Here is a 16,672-nt window from a genome sequence, read left to right as displayed (position 1 = left end):
CTGAAGGACTTTCTTGAAATACTGCTGACATTGATAAGAAAACTGGCATTTGCGACAGAATTCCTAAGGATTCTACCGCCACCAGCGTACAGTGAGATGACAAAAAGAGTCATGGAATATCTCCTAATATCGTGTGGGACATGTTTTTGCCCGGCGCAGTGCAGCAACTCGACGTAGCATGGACTGGGCCAGGCTGCCTCTATAACCGTTCGTACTTGCGAAAGTGTTGTCGCTGCATGATTTTGTGCACAAACTGACCTGCCGACTGTGTCTCAAATGTCCGACGAGGTTCAAGTCTGGCGATGTTGGCAGCCAAATCGGTCGCTGAAATTCTCCCGACTATTCTTCAAACCAATCGAGAACAGATGCGTCCAGTAACATAGTGCATTGTCATCCATAAAAATACCGTCGCTGTTTGGGGACGAAGTCCAGGAATGGTTGCGAAGTGTCTCCAAGTAGCCGAACGTAACCAATTCCAGACACCCATCGGTTCACTTGTGCCAGAGGACGCAACGCATTCCATGTAAACACAGCCCACTTCATTATGGAGCCAGCACCAGCTTGCACAGTTCCTCGTTGTCAAATTGGGTCCATGGCTTCGTTGGGTCTGCGCCACACTAAACCTATCATCAGCTTTCACCAACTGAAATCTGGACGCATCTGACCAGGCGACAGTTTTCCAAGCGTCTAGGATCCAACAGATATGGTCTCGAGTCCAGGAGAGGCGCTGCAGAAGATGTGCTTTTAGCAAAGGCACTCGGGTCGTCAAATTGCTGCTGTAGCCCACTAACACCAAATTTCGCTGCACTGACCTAATGGACACGTTCGTTGTACATCCCACAGTGATTTCTGCCGTTATTTCACGCAGCGTTACTTGTCTGTCAGCACTAACAATTCTATGCGAACGCCACTGCTCTCGGTCGTTAAGTGAAGGCCGTAGACCACAGCATTGTCCATGGTGAGAGGTAAGGGCTGAAATATGGTATTCTCGGAACACTCTTGACACTGTGGCTCTCTTAATATTGGATTCCCTAAAGGAGAAAAGAAAAAAAAATATGGCTCTGAGCACTACGAGACTTAACATCAGTTGGTGGAAGCTGATGATATGTTTAGAGTGTGGCGCAGACCCAACGAAGCCATGGACCCAATTTGACAACGAGGAACTGTGCAAGCTGGTGGTGGCTCCATAATGAAGTGGGCTGTGTTTACATGGAATGCATTGCGTCCTCTGGCACAAGTGAACCGATGGGTGTCTGGAATTGGTTACGTTCGGCTACTTTGAGACACTTCGCAACCATTCCTGAACTTCGTCCCCAAACAGCGACGGCATTTTTATGGATGACAATGCACTATGTTACTGGACGCATCTGTTCTCGATTGGTTTGAAGAATAGTCGGGAATTGGCGGATCGAGCCGACCACGCCCATACAACTTAGAACTACTTAAACCTAACTAACCTAAGGACATCACACACATCCATGACCTAGGCAGGATTCGAACCTACGACCGTAGCAGTCGCGCGGTTCCGGAGTAAAGCGCCTAGAACCGCTCGACCAAACTGACAACATCCGAAGTTAAATGTCCCATGCCTCTATCTTTAACTACCATTCCGCACTGAAAGTCTTAATTCCCGTTGTGTGGTTATAATAACGTCATAGACCTTTTGACACGAATCACCTGAGAATAAATGGCAGCTCCGCCAGTGAACTGCCCTTTTATAAATTGTGTACGCGATACTACCGCCAACTGTAAATTGTGCATATAGTTATACGACGACGACGACTTGCCACCTAATGTAAGTTCTCAATTGCAATTTATGAATAAATTATATACCATGAAACTTCCTGGAAGATTAAAACTGTGTGCCCGACCGAGACTCGAACTCGGGACCTTTGCCTTTCGCGGGCAAGTGCTCTACCATCTGAGCTACCGAAGCACGACTCACGCCCCGTACTCACTGCTTGCCCGCGAAAGGCGAAGGTCCAGAGTTCGAGTCTCGGTCGACACAGTTTTAATCTGCCAGGAAGTTTCGTATCAGCACACTCCGCTTCAGAGTGAAAATCTCATTCTGGAAATTTTATACCAATTTGAAATCGTCCTCCCCATTCGTTTGCCTACAAACTTTGAAGCAGTGGGTTGCGGAGTACAGACGAGTTAGATCGTCCACAGTCTTTCATTCAAGAAAGTAACAGACTCTTCAGACGACATTACATCTACTGCAGTACAAGGAATGTTGCTGCACTTTTGTTGCCGAGTCTTGTACCCTTGCTGCACTTTCCGACTACTGGGCGCGGCGTGTCGATGCGATGTGAGCTGTTGGGAGGCGGCTCGAGTGTGTGTAGTCGGCGAGCGTCCTTGGGCGCTGACCGCTGCAGCCCTGGCGGACCCATTGCGGGAATTGGCGGATTGAGCCGACCACGCAGTCAGTGCGTGCACACGCCGTGTGCGGCCGGAGAGAGAGCAGACACCGGTGCCAGCGAACCCGCCCAGGTGGCGTGATGCGTGCCGGGACGGGAACGGGAATAGACGGCCGGCGCTCGGTCAGAGAGAGAGAGGCATCAGGGACTCTGCGCACGTCCAGGAACTGCGTATGTGGCAGAGGCGTCGCTGGGTAGATTGACACACGCTGCGCAGTTTTAACTTGCCACACCCCTAGCTCAGCCTCCCAATCCCACAAAGAACATGCTTTGGGGGATGATAAAAGTTGGTAAGTATAATGTTAAATATTTTTAATATTTATTCACGAATGGAAACCAATTTTTATAAATAAAACTTCAAATCCTTATTAATAAAGCACTACAAATAGTAAATATCTTTTTAGTGTTAGATTACTAATAGCTTAGGATTTCCTTTGCTGCTGCAAATTTTTAAAGTGTGTCATGGAAATCGATAACTTTAGCTCGATTATTTTCGATTGACAAAATTTCAAAACTAGAGATTCGTGCTTGTGGCATAGTTGACCTAAGACAATTTATCAATTACACTTAAGCATTTCATGTACCGACGTTTTATCAATTACACTTAAGCATTTCATGTACCGACGTGTACAAATTATCTAACGTTGACACTTTTATACTTTAGGTGACCACAGCAATTGGAAAGCAACATACATATATACGGATGGGGGTAGTATCTCTTACACAAGGTATAAAAGGGCAGTGAACTGGCGGGACTGTCATTTGTAATCAGGTGCTTTATGTTAGAAGTTGAAACTTTCTGGCAGATTAAAACTGTGTGCCGCACCGAGACTCGAACTCGGGACCTCTGCCTTTCGCGGACAAGTGCTCTACCATCTGAGCTACCGAAGCACGAGGGCGTCCTCACAGCTTGTTAGAAGTTGTCCGACATGATTCTCGCCGCACAATGGGAATTAACAGACTTTGAAAGCGGAATGGTAGTAGGTCCTAGACGCATGGGACATTCTATTTCGGAAATCGTTAGGGAAATCAGTATTCCGAGATTCACATTGTGAAGAGTGTCAAGAAAACCAAATTTCTACCATTACCGCACCACGGACAAAACAATGGCAAACGGCCTTGACGTCCGAGAATAGCGGCGTGACGTAGGGTTGTTAGTGTTAACAGACAAGCAACAGTGCGCGAATTAACCGCAGAAATGTGGGACGCACGACGAACGTATCCGTTAGGACAGCGTGGCGAAAATTTGCGCTAATGGGCTATGGCAGCAGATAACCGACGCTAGTGCCTATGCTAACAACACATCGCCTGGTCAGGTAGACTGACCGCTAGACAACTGGAAAATCGCGGCCTGGTCAGGAGTTAGTTGGTAACAACTGATCGTAGCGTTCAAGTGTGCCAGAGACCTCATGAACCTACAGACCAAGGATGACAAGGCATTGCGCAATTTGGTGGTGGCTCCATAATGGTGTGAGCTGCGTGTACAGGGAATGCACTGGTTCTTCTGGTCCACCGGAACCGATCACTGAGTGGAAATGGTCATGTTCGGCTACTTTGACGCCATTTGCAGCCGTTCATGGACTTCATGCTCTCAAACAACGATGGAATTTTTATGGACGACAATGCCCCAACTGTTCGCAACTAGTTTGAACATTCTGGTCATTTCGAGTGGAGCCGGCCCCTGTGACCGAGCGGTTCTAGGCGTTTCAGTCTGGAACTGCGGTGCTGCTACGGTCGCAGGTTAGAATCCTGCCTCGGGCATCGATGTCTGATGTCCTTAGGTTAGTTAGGTTTAAGTAGTTCTAAGTCTAGTGGACAGATGATCTCAGATGTTAAGTCCCAGAGTGCTCAGAGCCATTTGAACCATTTTTTGAGCGAATATATTTAGCCACCCAGATCGACGAACGTGCATTCCTTCGAGCATTAATGGGACATAATCGACAGGTTAGTTCGTACATAGAATACTTTGGCAATCATCGACGGCTGGAGAGGCAGCATGGCTTAATATTTCTGAAGGGGACTTCCAACGACTTGAGTCGCTGTCACGTCGATTTGCTGCCTCCTCCAGGTAAAAGGAGGTCCGACACCATATTAGCAGCTATCTCATGATCTCATGACGTGTCACGTCAGTGTAAACGATCACCCCTATTAGACTGTTAGCAGATGTTAAACGCAGTTTTTGCATCTTACATTTGTTTCGCGGGACGGGACTGAGCACCGTGGCTGAAAACTGCGTTCCTTTCCTGTCGACAACACACACACACACACACACACACACACACAGACACAGACACAGACACAAAGAGAGAGAGAGAGAGAGAGAGAGAGAGAGAGAGAGAGAGAGAGAGAGGTAGAGGTATGGGGGAGGATATAAACGGTACCGCAGCCAGGCGCGCCCCATTGTTCCAGGGCCACTCCCTGGTTCCTAATTGAATGTCCGCCCCGCCCCCTATTTCTCCCGACGCGGCAGCCACCGGCGAGACCACGACCATGTCGTAAAACTGCTCGAGAGCTGTCTGCTCCACTTTGCCGCACGTTCGCCGCAGGTCGTAAATCAGAAAAGAAAGTTTGGCGCCATCCAACTCTACTTTGTTACCCGACCGCACTTACTGATTTCTAAGAAGATAAAACGTTCGATATCCCCGCTGAAGGATCGCCACCGCACAACCCGACGAAAAAGGAGAATTCTGTAGATGATGAGAAGCTTTTCTGAACTAGCTTTGTGGCCGGCCGGTGTGACTGAGCGGTTCTAGGCGCTTCAGTCTGGAACCGCGTGACCGCTACGGTCGCAGGTTCGAATCCTGCCTCGGGCGTGGATGTGTGTGGTGTCCTTAGGTTAGTTAGGCTTACGTAGTTCTAAGTTCTAGGGGACTGATGACCTGAGATGTTGAGTCCCATAGTGCTCAGAGCCATTTGAACCAACTACCTTTGTGGTATCGTCTAGATATCGCTGTGCCACACCAAAGTCAGCAACACATATCGACACCACAGATGTCTGCAAGGTCTCGTTGCAATCCGTAACGATGTATCTGAGACGCTCCTGAAAGCCAGGTGTCCCCTCTCAGCACAGCAGCGCCCTCGCACTGGAAGTCAATATAGTGTCTAACATGCAAGAGCTTAGCCCCAGTTCGTGACATCTGAAGGGATCAACACTACAGTGTAAAAATCTGTTAAAGTTTCTGATGTACTTTTATTTTTCTGAATGTTTAACATTGTACCTGCAGAGAACAATTGCTTCAACTGATGATCTGCTAGTCAATGACAGTTTTAAATTATCCAATACTTCTATGGCAAAGGAGTGTGACCGTGCCATCCCACCGAGCAATCAAACAACAGTTACGGCCAGATGAAAAGTTTTGTCCGTTCACAACAAGCTTCTCGCCTGCAGCTCCAGCGACATATATGTATGTCACATATATTAGACTTCAGATTCTTTTGAGGCATTATGGCAACAGTAAGTGACTCCTCCTGAATAAAGGATCTGTTACTGGCAACCGATTCTTCGCTGATTTACACCTTGCTAAACGTATCCGTGGTATTCAGCTGTGTGGCACGATTTTTGACCCCGAAACAAGGACAAAATATTTGCTCACAGTGGTTATTCTTGCGACCTGGTTGACGCATTGAGCAACACTAACAAGAAATAGATGGCGCTTCAGACTTTTCAAATATTACAATTCAAATAAATACAGGAAAGAAATACTTACAGGTCCTTTTCGAACTTCTTACGTCAAACGTTCTCGGCGCCACCCTAAGGAGTATTATTCTCACAGAATTTTTATACAAATCTTGAGCTATGTACGTAGCTAACTTCGCTGAAACCTGTCTAGGTGTTCCTAAGTTATGCTTGTTTGTCACTCCCATACTACGCAGCAGGTGTTTTACGGATGTCTTACTGTTTCGTTCTTTCCAGATAGTGACACAGGTGCCAAGTTTGGTAGAAATTGCTTCAGTAGTTACAGAGATGCTGATATCATCACTTGCCAAATAACTTTACGAAAATAGCTCGTCAGTTAAGAGTTACCAACCAGATTTGATGCGACCGCTAGGTGTGCATTCCTATAGCATGTAGCTTGATAACTATTGATTTTCAAGGAAGCTGTCCACAGTGTCCTGGATTTCCTGGTATCGCCAGATCACACTCTCGCCCGCACATTACAGAGGGCAGAGGCCTTGGCTGGAAGACTGCCACGAGAGCATAGTTCAAATGATAACACGATAACAGTAACTTTAATTGGCAATACAATATATCAACATATTAACGATTGTGTTTGGGCATTCTGCAACATTGTGAGAGAGAGAGAGAGAAACCACACACACACACACACACACACACACACACACACACACACACACACACACACACCCCTTGGCTGTGAATGCAACTTTTTTGAAGTGTAGTGGCTCACGACACCCAATCCTAACAGAAGAGTGTACCTAATGTTATACTGCAACGAGCCAAATTGTCGATGGCTAGCGAATTCGTACAGGCTCCTGTTGAACCTCCACGTGATGTCAACCATCGCGCAGTTAATTAGAAAGGTCCAGAAACCAGTAGTGGAGGACTACTTACAATTCCCACTTTGCTTTCTACGATTATTCACAGAAACAGATTACGGCAGCACGGGGCGGTAGTTGTTCCTTTCCAAAGGAACCATCCCAGTATTCGACTTAAGTGAATTAGGGTATCGCCAAAGACAAATATGGACTGCTGGATGGAGAGTTGAAGTGTCATCCTCTAGAAAGCCCAATACGCCATATAGCTCTATATGGCAGTGGGAGTAACATGAACAACCACTTATAAGATTTCATAAATCGTGTGCATTTTCGGATTTTCACGGTGTAATGAATAATTTAATAAATTTTAGGCACGCAGTAATGCAAGTGTAGGCGCTGGAATTTTCAAGGTTGAATGTCCGAAATTTAATGGCTTTCTTGAAATCAGTTTCTGTGGTGAATGTGCAAGTATCTTACAATCCCAATCTCGCGCTAGAAGCATTAATGTTAAAATCGGCCGAATAGAAGACGATGATTCTTATTGGTTGTCGTTCTATGAACACCCCAATCCACAACAGAAACTATCTATCGTAATTTGACACTAAAGCAAACGCCTTCTTCATGTAGTCAGTGCTTACCAACTGTATCAGTTGGTAACTGGAACTGCCTCTAATTTTTCCCAGGATTTTTTCCTTAGAAGATGTCTTACGAAGTTGTTATCTCTTAGTATTTGTTCATTATCTTTTCTTGTAGTCTAGGATGTTTTGTGGCTATTCTCCACATCCACAGATCTCTTGCTTTATTTTGTTTCCTTCTCTCGATTTTCCTGAGTCGACGCTTCACAACCATAGCTTAAAACGCTCCAAATAAATTTATTGGTAAGCTTCTTTCTTCTTTCTTCTTTCTGTATTAAGGTGGTAAGACGTCAATAAATTGCTTATATTTTTAAGGCTTCTTCAGTCATAGTAATTCTTTTACTATCAATTAGACTTGTGTTACCCGTTACACGTCCCAATTAGCAAAATTGGTTTACTTGCGTTAGTGAAGTATTTCCACCTTAATTTTAGGCGTTACTGGTCAGTCCGATTTATCTAGCACGCTTATTTTGTTTTTTTTTGTGTTTCTTTTAGGCGGCCAAAATATTTTAACGCCCTGTTCGCCTTTTTCATAATCTGCCAAGACTACTACACTTAATGTTGTAAGATATCCAGTACGCACAGTTTTATAATCTGTAGTTGCTGGTAGAGTTATGCCACAGTAGAAATTAGGAGGAAATTTTGACGGAAGCCGGGAGGCGGCAAAAGTAATCCGCCGCTGTGCTTACGTAAGACCCTCGAGGCACCGGTAGCGTAACTCTGCGAATCGTTACGTCATCTTGCAGAAGCCACCGCTAGTCGCCGGCTAGCTACACTACGACTGGTCTCCCGAACGCGTGGGCAGACCAGCTGTCCGCGGAAAACGCCCTTGGCGAACCGACCTTCCCAGGGAATGCGATAATCCCAGCTATCTATGGAAAGCAACGGTGCTCCCCTAAATCTGTCTCGTAAATAACCTGCGTGCGAGGTAGCTGATATCGCCGCGGCTCCAGGCAGACATGCTCTGAGCGGGCGAGACAGGCAGATAACCGCTTTTAACTGATTCCATGGTCTCCTTGATGGATCGTGCCTGGGGATCAGGACACTGCCCTTCAGTTGAGTGTGGTTTGTCCAACATATCTTTGGCAAGGATACGAAATTGGCTACCAGGTAAACCTTTCCGACGCTTGGTGATTTGCCGTTTGCATGAAGTTCAGGATGACCTTATTTCCAAAGAAACACCTGCCTTCTCAGTTTAAATAATATCCTGATGGTGTCCAGATTTAGCACATTATGGCAACGAATAAAATTCATTAACAAGCTATTAATCCAAAACGAATGAGAGGGCGAGCCGAGCCTGGGTAGCTCAGTTGCTAAGTAATCTGCTCGCGAAAATCAAGGCCGAGTTCGAATCACATTCTGGTTCAAAGTTTTAATTTCCGAGTAGTTTCACTGAGATTTGTTTCTTAGAAATAAGAATACCAGTTGCTGCAAGCTATTTCACAATAGACTACACGCTTCCTCAGAGAGAGGCATAACAGATCTGGCACAGAGAAGTCTAGATCAGGAGAGTATCTGTGGCAGCATGTGTGGCCAAACTGACTCACATTTGCTCCTCGATTCCAGTCTACTGCTGCCTTGCACGTCAGAGTGCAAGCTACGCTGTGAGCGTATGAACCAACCCGTGGAGACTTCCCCGATGACTCGCTGGGTAGTGGTTTAGTGCGTTAATGTTATTCGGGATGTGCGAGAATCAAATCCCCCATGAACTATCCAGTTTTTAGTCTTCTGTGGTTTCCTACACCTATTATGGCAATAGCACAACTCATTTTCTTACCACGTTTTGTCCCATTCAAGATTTGTGGCACTAATCACGTTTAAAATTTTAACTGGTGTGGAATATTAGGACTTCCCTCAACCAAATGAGGTTCGTCTTTCGACCACTGCGCATTAGTCGGTAGGTTCATTGTTTTCTACGTTGTTAATTAACTTTTAGAAAGGTTCTTTTGTATTAAGCTTTCAAATACGAGTCCACACTAACGCATTGCGTGACTACCGTACTATAAATTTCATGTGGTCGAGAAACATTTCAATTTGTTACCAACTTCGTCGTTGGACCCAAATCTTCCTTTCCATTTCGCTTTCTAGTTTCACGTTTCTCTACACCAACTGAAGCGAATTTAAGGTTGGTTCTTTCAACGGGGACAGACGATTTCTACACTCACCCACCTGAATCCAAGTTCAGTTTTTAGGCACTTCGATGTAGACAGTTCAAAAATATGACGCGTCTACCTTTGCAGTACAGTGCAAGCTGAAAATCTTAGTGCGTTTCTGAAATAATGGATAAAGTAAAAATTTCTTGAGTGGCTCACGAGTTATGTGACACGGTGGTAATCATTAAGCATAAAGGTTTTGGCATCCAATTCCCAGTTCGTCCTGTACGTTCTACCTGTCCCTTGAGATGATTGGCCTCCTGCAATGCTACGCAGATATACACAGTGTAATGACTTGCAATTTCTATTCAACGAGAAATTAACACTATCATTAACGGTGGAGTTTTCAGTGCTTTAAAGCAGCCTGTGTATGGGTCCCAAAGGCTGGCAGGCAGCTTGCTGGGGTGAGTCGTCGTCCCCTTTGGTTGCCACTGTGGAACAGCCCCCCCCCCCCACACACACACACACACACACTCCTCCACCACTCCATGCGTGCCGCTGCTCAGAAACCGGTGCTCAGCCGAGCAGGGACCTCCGCCCACCACACCTTGGCCGCCACCGATCCTAAATATATTTCCGTCCCTCCCCTACAGCCAACAAAAACATACCTCCTTTTGACATCTCCTGAGTCGCAACGACGCCTTTATCCTCCCCCAAGGGAGACCTCTCCCATTCGCTCCTCTTTTTTCTTAGCTGCGGCCGAAAAAGCTGCTCCAAGGTCGGCAGCACCTCGGCTGATAAGACGTTTGGTCTGTACCACGAGAATATTAATAGTTCAACGATGCTTTTACAGAAAAGAAAGATTTAAACTCAGAGCTTATCATCCCGTCCATATCGAACTAATCACAGAACCGGTCACTAACTTTTTTCGGTTAACAGTGGTTAATGACACTAACCGCGCATACCATTTCCACATCTGTAACCTGCAAGTTAAGGAACCTCTGGAAAGAAAACTGAGTTTACAAGACAATGATGCACGGTAACTCCTTTCGAATGCAACTCTTGCGCTTTTAATGCAGAGCACGATGGATCCTGGAGAAGTGGTATATAGGTGTATTCTACAATGTCAAAAAAACAATTTACGAAAACGTTAATAAGCGAAAAAGGGCTAAAATCTTAAGCAGCATTTTTACTTTCTGTATGTCCCGCTGAGGAACTTTATAAATCAGACGTCTTAGGAAAAGTTTATGCATCACTGTAGAAAGTGGGCTTGTAAACCCGAAGTCTACGGCGTATTAAATAAAAACCATAAGTTGTGAAATATCGAATAATTCCTGTACAGTAATTGCAATGTTTCACCGAGGGTGTACAGTCAAGTCAGTGAATATAACGTTACAATTTTCTTTCGCGTTGCACGATCCGCAGCGCAGCAACTAAGTGCTCTGTTAACTACGAGGGACATTGAACAATTATACGGAACTTTATGTAAAAGAAAAACCATTTACAGAATTACTTATTACTTCTCAGTATTAATAAATTCGTCCCGACGGTGAACTAGTCTTTTTATACCTGATGCAAGGATGACTCTTTAGAGTCACTTTCCCACAAATTCTTTGACCTCGGCGTTGCCTTTCTTTTTTTCCACTTGATTCAATGAGTGGACCAAACAAGTAAAAATCCGAGGCAGCCAAATGTGAACTGTAAGGAAGATTAAGCAGTACCTCCCAACCTATTGTTTGAAAGATTTCTTTGGTCAGCTGGACGGTGTGAGCTAGTAGCAATATCAAGCATTTTCTTCGAGCTTCGCGACGTTTTTCTCTCATTGCTGGCTTTACTTCATTCACCAGCAAGTCTGAGTAGTAATAGGCACTGTTTATTGCACTATTATCTTCCAGGTAATCGCACAAGACGACACTTCGGTCATTACAAAAGGCATCAGTCGCTGAGGTTCGACTGTTTTTGAATTGTTCTAACCACTTCCAAAAATTTCTGCGGTTCATAAAACATTCACCCCACTGTAACATCATCCCAGGGAAGGTTTTAGCCGGGCGGTGTGGCCGAGCGGTTCTAGGCGCTTCAGTCTAGTACCGCCCGACCGCTACAGTCGCAGGTTCGAATCCTGCCTCGGGCATGGATGTGTGTGATGTCCTTCGGTTAGTTAGGTTTAAATAGTTCTAAGTTCTAGGGGACTGATGACCTCAGATGTTAAGTCCCATGGTGCTGAGAGCCATTTGAAACGTTTTAGCCTGATTGTTACATTCAAAAAGAAAAAGAAGGCTCAAGGAGCGTGTTCAGTTAACGTGGAAACTTAAAGCGGACACGCCATCGTTAAACGCAATATTGAAGTTTTAATCAGAACAGCTTACCCGTCACCTTTTCTGGGCTCATTCCAGTAATGCCAACAGCCATAAAAGCGCTAAACTCATCCAGCATACTGTTTCTCTTCTACATCAGTTCATCTCACTAATTATTGAATGTTCCTTTTTCATGTATACTTGGCAAACCATGGTGTTCCTAACGGTCCCTACGAGAGCTGCGCATAGATGGCTGTAGTATATTCTTGGATTCTTCAATGTCTTAAGACGGCTTTACAACTTTGTATGTGACATTTTGTTTGCGGAATGGTTGACGTTTATCTTCAAGGATCTGCAAAAAACTTTCTTAAAAATTTACTCACGCTCGTAAATTCTGTTGCATAAGCCAATCCCGTCAACAGTTGCAGAGTTTTAGAGCGTTGTCCCAAAATACATCTCCGGAATCTTTTTTGGAGCTGCCAACCATCTTGCGCACTTTCGTGACCAATGTAGCGCGCCAGCAGCTGTCTGCTTGCCTGTCCGTGCGCCAAAGCAGCAGCAACGAGGCAGGCGCCCGTGTCGAAATCTCTGTTTACTTCCCACGGGCACGTCTATGCTAGGTGATGAAACTGACCTATCACAATTGCCACAGAGCACGTGAACAGCTCATGTTCGGCCTCGCCAAAGCTTGTGAGTATTTCATTAAAACGCAGGGCGCTGCAGTCAAAATATGTAACAGATTAATAATTGAGTGTGCCATGCAGCTACAATACTATTACTGATTTTTATTACTTTGGGGATTGTAACATTTCATTCTGAATCGATGTAATCGAAGAAATTAATGTATCACATGTACAGATAAATTATAAACCAGAAGGTTTGAGTACCACGGTGCTTCGCTCGGCATGTTCATTGCGTTCCTCCGACCTAAGTTACCAAGTCAAGGGGGGGGGGGGGGGGGGCGAGGGAGCGGACGGGGATGTCTTCTGTAGTTTAAGGTGGGCCAAGAACCACGATGGCACTCTACAGTATTCACACACAGTAGTCATTGCAAGAGGTGAAAGTGGTGTCTTGACGGGGGTCGAACCATGGAGCTTAGGATTTACAGGCTCGCTTACGCACTAAGATACCGAGCCAAACCAATGTAATAAAAATGCCGAACCTCAGATTGATTTTCATGCACCACGCTCTCTAAGGATGTATAGGACGAGTAATAATTTAGAGTGCCATGTCTATCAACATGATTTCAACTTTTGAGTCTACATAAATTATTTCGGAAGACAATAGTTCGTAAATAAGGGCAAATAGTAAGGGGAGTCCGTGGGAGTTTTAGAATGAAACCACGCCCAACAATTATTTCAAACTATTATTTACTTTTCTGTCAGTCCCGCACTTCAAAGTATTTCTGACACAGTATTGATAACCATTTTAATAAACATATTATTTGCATATAATTAGTGAAGTGATCCTTACAACAGTCCACTTCGACATTTCATGGCGTGACTTAAACCTACTTACTGTACATTAACGTTAGTACTAAATTTTATTTTCCTGCCGGTAAATCGACAAAACTTATTAAAATTTACTCTCTGGGAACTAAACATGCCCTAAATGCGAATTTGATCCGAAAGAGCAACATACGATATATTTTCCGTTGACAAAACATATTGCAGGTCATGATCAACATTGGTAGAAACATAAGCAATCTTCGCACTAACCTCAATAATAGATATCCCGTTGATGCGGAACACCCAGCTGCGCTCTACTACAAAATAAATTTCATTACATGAATAGCGCGTTCACCATTAGCTGTAAATATAAACACGCGCGTTTTTAAATTGACATTAAAAGGCGAGCTTCATGACTGAAGAAACTACAGCGTGCTGATAGCGTGACTATAATTTACAAGCGATCACCGGAAACTATTTTTCTTTATTGGATAGATGCAAAATGTTAAAGATCGGCAAAATAAGACAACAGAGTTGCATGTTTAGTTACATTTAGTTTCTTTCTTATGTCGTTTCAAAGTGCTCTAGATTGTACGACAAGTGGGGACTTGTTAAATAGTTTTAAGCTAATGCCGGTCAGCTGCTTACAATCTTCACAGTTATTCTCAACAATACATAGCCGGCGTTCATTCATTCGAGACCTCGAAGCTGGCCCTGGAGTGCACGTAGCCGTCCTCACATCACCTTGCAGTTTCGTAGAGGTCACGCTCGACTGACTTCCGTGTCGCGCAAACCACTCACTCTGCTTAAAACGCACCACTAAAATTTGGGACGGGACAACCTTTCTAACTTACGATAACGTTTCTATCAAACAATGCAAAGTTTATAAATCTCCACAAAACAATTATATCTAAACCTGAGAATTGGGCCGGACGGTATGAAAGTTGGGTCCTATCTTTCAGTACTACCAAAAACTCTTAGACAGATTAAGACACTCAAGAAAATGGCTATTATATTGCTGTACGTTCCATATAATAACCTCAAAACATGTCATAATTAGGACCCATAGAACATGTGAATAAATATATAAGTTAAAATCGATCTAATGGACTGAAATGATCTTACCGCGGGAATGTCCACGATTTAGTCAACCCCTAAACCGTGTGAGGAACTCGTTACTAAATCTTATGCTAATCTTAAGTAAAATTGTTAGTTTATCTTAAAAGCACGAATTAGGCTATTTACGGTTACAGTAAATGGTTCACTGTTAAATTTTGATTCATAGCTCAACTTCTGAAGAATGACAGCGTCAGTTCTGTAAATGGGCTTCTAAGAAAATACTCAGACTTTATCTACACTTGAAAGTACTGTGTCGTATAATGTTTTCGGTATACGTCTTTTCTGTCTCCTACCTATAAGGCGAGTTTGTAAGAGTCGAATACAATTTATTTCTGTCTGTCTAGCGTTAAAGTTATGTCATTGTCTGTTATTGTCTCTTCGCTGCCCTACAGCAGTCATTACGTTATCTGTTGGAACTACAAGTATTTGTCTTCAGTAAACCAATTCATAGCGTGTGTTCATAAACACTGGACTAAAAATAGGGAGTTTAATGAAATGTGAAGTAGTTCTGGGAGCAGAAACATACTTTGAAAATTTAACTCTAATTCAGCACTATTTCGTCTCGTAACAATGAGCAAGAAAGATTTGAGATTAATGTCCTGTCGGTAGAGCTGTCGAAGACGGAGCACAGGGATGTGGAAGGAAATTGGCCGTGCCCTTTTCACAGGAACGTTTGCGGCTTTTGCCTGGGAAGATTTATGGAAATCACAAAAAGGAGCACAAACTGTGATCGCAAATGAAAATTCATGGCACACAGTTACCTGGCACTGAGAGTCTGTACTTTAAGCTCTGGAGGCTCAACTATACATACTGCAAAAAAAGTCACCTACGACGAGCTTACTTCGAACTCAACTAATGTTAAATAGAATCTTGAGGGGACATAAGGTACTGCTTTACCGGTTCTCCACTCTAAAGTCGTGCACCTACGTAAAACCAGCTGTAGCCGATTACAAAAGATGCCAACACACCTTTTTGAAGTTTGAAAACACCACTTAGCAGACACCGGTGAATTGGACGCAACTGCTGTTAAGTGACACATCAGCAGGCACGGCTACCGGCACCCACCGGTTTGTTTACAAGAAACACTTTGCAGTTCTCGCTGACACAGCCGTCAACACTCACTCATCACACTGGCAGTAATTGAACACCTCGTCTCTCGATTCGCAGCTCACACACACTCACCTTTCTCTCGTGGTGCTGGGCTGTGGCGAGACGCTGTGGACTCCCGCGAATCCTCTCCGTTCCTTCTCGTACGAGCGTTGGACACTAACTGGCCCGGCCGGCTCCTTACACCAAGTTCTTCAGCCGGCTACGCGCGCAGGGCTGCCAACAGTTCCGCTGCAACGTCACTGGCGCCCGTCTCCCCGTACCCAGATACAGCCGGCAGAAAATAAAGTCAGGCCCAAGACCCTCGAGCATTAATGCCTCTACGTCGCTCCATCAAGCACACGCTGGCCGATGCGCAATCGAATACTGCCTAAATGTTTACCGTACGATATATTAAAATTTGATTTGGAGCGTGTATAATTTGTAAAGACAAGAAATCCTCCATGAGGTAATCATGAAGCATGAAACAGTTTTCGTTTATGCACGGACGTAAACACGCAATTCATACCGTGTAGCTCAACTGTGGTACGAACTAGGGAGAGAGATGAGTCACAAAAGCAGAGAGATAATATCTACCGTTAGAGTTAAGAAGTTAAACATTTGCTATGCCGCAATACGAAGCTGGTTTTAAGAGTACATACCCTCACCCTGCTTTGAGGAATTACTGTGCCTCATGAAGCGATTTACTAACTAGCGTTAACAACGAGACCCAGACAAGAGCGGCGGGAAAAAATCCATAGCGGAGGCAACTAAGAAAATTTTTCTCGCTGTTCAAGGGAAAGAAATAGCGACAGCACAACGCTTAGTCTGGAGAATGCCCCAAGCAAAGCACGCAAACATTGTTCAAAATTTCTTTTCTGTTTCAAGTCACTTCGAGTTAAGAATCACCAATTTTTTTTATACAAATGCTAATCATATTTCTTTCAAATTTTTCCTGACCTTTATAAAAAATGTCTCTGAGCACTATGGGACTTAACGTCTATGGTCCTCAGTCCCCTAGAACTACTTAAACCCAACTAACCTAAGGACATCACACAACACCCAGCCATCACGAGGCAGAGA

The 16,672-nt window shown here is 44.4% G+C and overlaps 1 protein-coding gene across 2 annotated transcripts in view; it reads right to left on the bottom strand.

Moving 5' to 3' along the window:
- Positions 1–15,813, bottom strand: part of LOC124805372 (trinucleotide repeat-containing gene 18 protein) — a 69,523-nt gene extending 53,710 nt beyond the window's left edge. For both annotated transcript variants that reach the window (XM_047265929.1, XM_047265928.1), the window contains exon 1: positions 15,686–15,813. The gene's annotated coding sequence lies outside the window, so the exon portion shown is untranslated. The remainder of the gene's footprint in view (positions 1–15,685) is intronic.
- Between the last annotated feature and the right edge of the window lie 859 nt (positions 15,814–16,672).

This window comes from Schistocerca piceifrons, chromosome 7 (genome assembly GCF_021461385.2).
Source record: "Schistocerca piceifrons isolate TAMUIC-IGC-003096 chromosome 7, iqSchPice1.1, whole genome shotgun sequence".
NCBI lineage: Eukaryota > Metazoa > Arthropoda > Insecta > Orthoptera > Acrididae > Schistocerca > Schistocerca piceifrons.
This window is presented reverse-complemented; position numbering and strand designations above follow the sequence as displayed.